At 34.6% G+C, this 6,149-nt stretch overlaps 1 pseudogene; it reads right to left on the bottom strand.

Moving 5' to 3' along the window:
• Window positions 1–1,786: 1,786 nt before the first annotated feature.
• On the bottom strand, window positions 1,787–1,905 carry LOC112480873 (annotated as a pseudogene).
• Between the last annotated feature and the right edge of the window lie 4,244 nt (window positions 1,906–6,149).

Raw genomic sequence — 6,149 nt, forward strand, 5'->3', positions numbered from 1 at the left:
TTGCTATGTGCATATTGAATTGAAGAGTGAGTAGGTGAAGTTGGTGCTGGTGGGTTCACTTTCCAAGGCCAGATTGAAACAGTTAATTTCTATAAAAATCTGGAAGCAAAGAATGAAAACACAGCTATTCGTTAATGTGTTTTTATAATAGAATAATGCAACAAAAATGTAATGTCTTTTTAAAGAAATAAAAAAGACAAGAATTGCATTTTATGAGCTCTACAGGATCTGGTTTGTCATAGCCATTGACTATAGATTTGCCACTGGTGATTCAATTTTTAATTTTTTTAGTCACAGGAAATTTTTAACTATTGTGGATGCATGTCCATGCTTTTTCTTGATATGGAAATCCCTTGATTTTTTGCAAATGGTGGTACTTGGAATCGGTTTTACAATTAGTACACCATTTTAATCTTAATTTATAATTTTTATTTTAAGCAGCAAATGAAACTAAAATGGCCAGTTTTAAGATTGTGTTGCTGTAACACAAAATGTAAGAAGATTTAGGAAAGCCTCTTGATTTTGTTTGGCCTCACATTGCCTTGGTAAAGTAAAAGGAAACAGTACGCATGGAGCTAGGAAACCAAAGCAAGTTTGTGAAACTGGCACAGTGATAGAGAATTGCTGTGGGGAGTTGTAGAGCAAAGGGATGGGTCCTTGGGTCCTACCAGTGTGTAAAGGTGTTCAAATAAAGGGCTTTTCCTACAGGTAACATTAAATGTGAACTCGACACTTCAGAGTCTTTAAAGGGTTTCTAAGTGTATCAGTTTAATAGTGTTTTACCACCAACTGCCTTTGTTCTCAGTAATGTAAGAAATATTTGGTAGAGGTTTATTAATTTTGTTTATCCAAACCACTAATTTTATTTGTTTTTGTTCTGTCTACGTAATCAAAATTTGAGTAACATGCAATGATAAGAATTAATGCATGGTTATTTGGACCAGAAAAAAGTGCCATAGAAGACCAATAACTGTTTTTAGTCGAGGCTAGTCTAGAGCCTGTCAATAGAGCAATATTCAGTTATTGCAATTCATTTTTAATTACTAAAAAATATAATTTTGGAACTTTTAATCTGTTATCCTTTGTTCTTCAACCTTGTTTTAATTAAGACTGTAGGACTAGCAAAAACAGCAATCTATATTATTTTTGCAAAAGTGAGTTAGACTCATTCCTTTCTTGCTAGTCAGATTAAATAGGCAGTACTTTTAAAAAGATGTGAACTGAAATATTGCACTTATTTCAAGATGTTATCAATTGGTTATTGTACTGTATAGTTTTAATAATATTGATTGAAACCCTTTAACAACTCTTTGTAAATTTTAAACCCATTTTAGTTGATTTTCAGTACTATTTACATAGGAATTGATTTTTATGGATGTAGTAGAAGAAATGTGCTGTATTTTGATAAAATTTCATTTATTGTATGTGTGTTGTAATCTCTTAAAAAAAGAATGACAAACAGCTTAAGATGAGCCTCGTTGTTCCCTTTATTCATAGTTTATTTTAAAACATTAATTTTGGCATTGTAAAATTCAGTTTTTTACTGGTTTCCGTTTTTCGCAGACATATTCTGCTTTTAATAGGAATACGTAAAATAGGTATCATTATTACATTTCCAAGTATTTTATCTTGAATCAGATATACAGACTATAATTTTGGAAAAGGAAATAAGCCAGAAAGAACAATTGATTTATCAGTGACCTAAACGTAAGTTATTTTGTCTGCACATTATATTTAAATATTACAAGTACAACAAGTATCATATGCACTAGTATTTTTTTTTTAACGCTTTCAGCACCTGGTATTCCTTGGTGGTCTCCCATCCAAGTACTAACCAGGCCAGACCCTGCTTAGCTTCCGAGATCAGACGAGATTGGGCACATTCAGGGTGGCATGGCCATAGTTGCACTAGTATTTTATCCTACTCTAGTTAATTAAAATTTTTTTAATGTTCTTGTAACACATAAAATTGAGTAAGAAAGTTTGTTACCAAGAGGAATAACATGATACATGATATAACTTAAAAAATAGCAAAAATATTTGCACTTAAGTTACTAGCCAAAGTTTTCTTCTAAAATACTGGAAAATTAGATTTATTATTTTTTTGCTCCCCCACCCCCAGAAAATTAAATTTGAATAATGACTCATTAGAATTTTTGTTTTGTTAATGATTAAGTTTCACAATTTGAGTAAAAGTAATTACATCCTTTAAGGATATAGAGAGGACATTTTTAGTTTTTATAAAGTTTAGAATTTGTAGTCTAGGCCCACACCCATTACAGACTATTTTAATAAGTGTTACGTAGACAAACTATCAAAACCAATCTGCCTTATTTTTAGTAACTGTTTAAAATTGACCACCCTAAAATTTTAAAACATTAAAAATGATATCTTCGGAGTAATTTATTTAATACAGAATTGTTTCCATAAACCAAAGTTTTATTCCAATTCATTAAGGAATCATCAGTTCATCTGCACCCATGAAATTCTGAGATTCCCTACATATTTTGTAAATTTTTTTCTGATCTCTTAGGGCTCGAAGATGTCTATATACTTGAAAAAATTTTAAAGCACAAGGATTGCCATAAACAGAACTAAACTTGTAAGCATTAATTGGCTGTGTTTAAGAGAAAATCCCATTAGCACTTATGTAATATTTTTATTAATCAGCATTTAAGAAACAATACAAATTTTGTATATATCTAGATTGTTTAAAATAACAGTGAATAGGTAATAAACTAAGGCTGTTTAAAGTTGTGGGATTTATTTTATAAAATTTAGGGTGAGAATTATAAAAAGAATGATAACTTTTCTTTGACCATTGAAAACCTTTTATTTCTGGATACGGAGGAAGTGTAGTTCAAGTTATTGGGTTTTCACTTCTGAAGGGAGCCATTGGGTAGGAAATTGTTTTCATTCAGTTCGAGACTGGTGATCAGTCGAATCTATTTGAAAGGGTATTTTTTTCTTTTTGTTGAAATTCTTATTTTTATCTTTTTGGTTTAATGTAAATTTCTTATGAAATTAATTTTGTTTCATCAAAAGCATTAATGAATATATATAAATGATGATGTACAAGGGAAAAAATACTACTTTTAAAGGGTAATCTAGATTATATAGGCAGCCAGTTCAACCCTTTTAAGTACTCCTCTTGTTTCTCCTAAGAGTTCAGAAAAGGTTAACCGATTTCTTTACTTCTGCAGAATTTTTAAACTCTGTGGATGGTAAGCATAGTTATTCATAGTTTTGGAAAACTCTTTAAGAGAATGATGTCTTCTTTTTAGGACTATGCATTATCTTTGTAAATTTACAAAATTAAAATTTATAGTCTCCAGAAACATAGTCCTAATATCCAAGTATCTGAGAAGCCCATTCTAAACTGAGAAAGCTCACTTAAGGTAAATGCCTCAGAATCTCCTCAAGTTTTATTTTAGAGAACAATTAATTAAGCTACTCCTGAACCTTTCTACAGAATTGTTAGGAAAGAAGCTGGAAAAATGACCCTGCTATTATAATTACCTTTTTAAATAACTAAGGACTGTTATGATCTCCCATTGGATTCCATGTGGCCCATCTAAGCTTCTCAATTGGCCCTCAGTTTAATTTCAGGATGAAATATGAGAAGCTATGTATCACTGGTAAAGGAAGAAATCTGAACTGTAAAATTGTGCTCCCCTCTCCACCCCACCCCATCTCCCCGAGATTTAATAAAGCCATTTTTTATTTTGCTTGAAAAATACTATCTATATTATTTTTCCTGAACTGACCTTTAATCAAACCAATTTTGTTCCTCCAAGGCACAGTTTTAGAAGTATCTTTTTTATGTGCTTTACTTTCCAATGTCCTTGTCAATAAACAAAAGTAAACTAAATTCAATGTCCTTTTTTACCACAATAACAAAGTCAAGTCCAAAGTCAGAACCTTGTATTTATTACTATTGAATTTCACTTAAGCTAAGGTTTATTATTTGTACCTATTGTGATCTTTCTGAATCATTCTGCAAGCTAATGAAGTTGGAAGTTGCTATTTTAAATCTTGCACTCCACAAATATATGCATGCCTCTTTTTTTCACCTATGTCTTTGGAAAAATGCATATGAGTTATGTCCATAATCTCTCTTTCATTCCAAAGTATGACATTCATAGATTCTCCATTTTAACAAAAGCTCTCACACTAGATACGATCTCATTGTCTCTGTCATGCAGATCGTGTTTGAATGGCAGGCACCGGTGAGATTTAGTCACATTTCAGTGGAAACCTCAGGTTGACATCATTACTGTCAATGCTCACTCTCCTGACACTCACATATCCACTTCTACAGAGAAAGTCAACTGCTGTCTCCAGCTACTACTCGCTTTTTCATTCAGGATCACTGTGAGCAGGACATAGGTTTCCCAGTCATCCTCTCAGCTGTTTAAGAATTAGAGATGTTTAGAGATACAGAAGACAGACAGACACTAGGCCTTCTCTTAAGAAAAAGATTTGAAGCAAGATAGATGCTCTTCCTTTGACCTTGAAAAAGCAGCCATATTGTGAAATGCTTGTGAAGAAGGGCAAATTTTAAGAGCTGAGGGCCATAGTTTTACAGCTGCAAGGAACTGAATTCTAACAACCTGAATGCATTTGGAGGAGGATCCCGGGCTCCGATGAACAGAACCCAGCTGCACTGACTGCAGCCTGTGAGACCCTGAGCAGAGTTCCCAGCAGTCCATCCTGTGGATGGACTCCTGACCAGCGAAAACTGAGATATGTGTGTTGTTTTAAACTGCTAAGTTTGTAATCACGGCAATAGAAAACAAACAATTAGCCATAGTTCAGTTTCTACTTCCACTCCCCAAGGCCCCTCTAACTCTCTTCAACAGTGGTGGAGTGGACCCTGTCTGGGAGCCTAAACTGGCCTTGGCTTTATGCCTAGAACCACATTTCTAAAGTCCCATCCCCAGGTCCCACTCCACTCCGTCGGATCAGATGCCCTTGATTAATATTGGCCCTAGTGGGACTTATTAGATTTGGTGATAAGGAGAGCACCCACTCTCTTCTTTCAGACCTGAGAGCATCCAGAATATCATCTGGAAAAGATGTGTAACAACAGGACTATTGGTATCATGCAAAGGATTTTATTCCGAGGACAATAGCGAGTGATATAAATGATTTGAACTTTAGAAAGATCACTGTTTGTAAAATGGATGGATAGCAGTGGCTGGTGTAAAAGGGTTAGAAGGTTATTGTAAAACCCAGAATTAGAACATTGGCATCAGCCAAGGTACTAGAAATGGAAGTTTAGAGAAAGGGGATCTGTATGTAGGATGTACTTGGTGCCACATGAATAAGATGCAGATGGGTAAGGAGGCAGTTAGGAAGGAGGAATTAAGGATGACTTCCAAGTTCTAGCTAGAGTTGGAGGATAGGTGATGCTGCTGCTAACTGAAATCAGGGATAATAAATTCTGATTGCATTTGCTTAATTTGGAGCATTTAGAAATGCCGACCTGGTAATTGGGAGAAACTAGAGAGATTTGGAGGCCTTCAATTTATTATTGTCATGATAATAACTAGATGCAAGGAGCTAGTCCTCCTCCTACCTTTCTTGAACTCTGAACTTTCCTATTCTTTGGTATTTAAAGTTTATACCACATAATTTAGTAATGGCTTACTTCTCATAATGTTATATGTATAATTTAGTTTCATTTCCAAAACTGTTGGAAACTCCTTGATGGAAGGCTCTTTTATATCCACTAGTGTACTGGGTATACAATAGGTACTCAACACAGGAGGAAGGAATTTTACATTTCAACCACACATGAATAGCATCAGAAAGAGAGAAAGGCGGTGGGGGGGGGGCACAGGGGGGCGGGGACAGGGAGGAGGAGTAGAGGGATATTGGGAGAGAGAGACTGAGAAGTCAGACATATAAGGGAAGTTGTGTAGGGTCTATTAGGCCATAGGATGGTTTTGGTTTTTACTCTGAGGGAGAGAGTATAAAATGAAAGTGATAAATGCCGTGAAGAGATGTGCAGGAGGAGGAGCTTCTGGGTATTCACAGGAAGCCCTGTACTGACTTGCAGGATAACCAGCTTTGAAAACAAAAGACTCGTTATGTACATACTAAAGCACTCAACATTTGAGTTCAACAAATATTTGTGGATGATG

The sequence above is a fragment of the Pteropus alecto genome, unplaced genomic scaffold, assembly GCF_000325575.1.
Source record: "Pteropus alecto unplaced genomic scaffold, ASM32557v1 scaffold20, whole genome shotgun sequence".
NCBI lineage: Eukaryota > Metazoa > Chordata > Mammalia > Chiroptera > Pteropodidae > Pteropus > Pteropus alecto.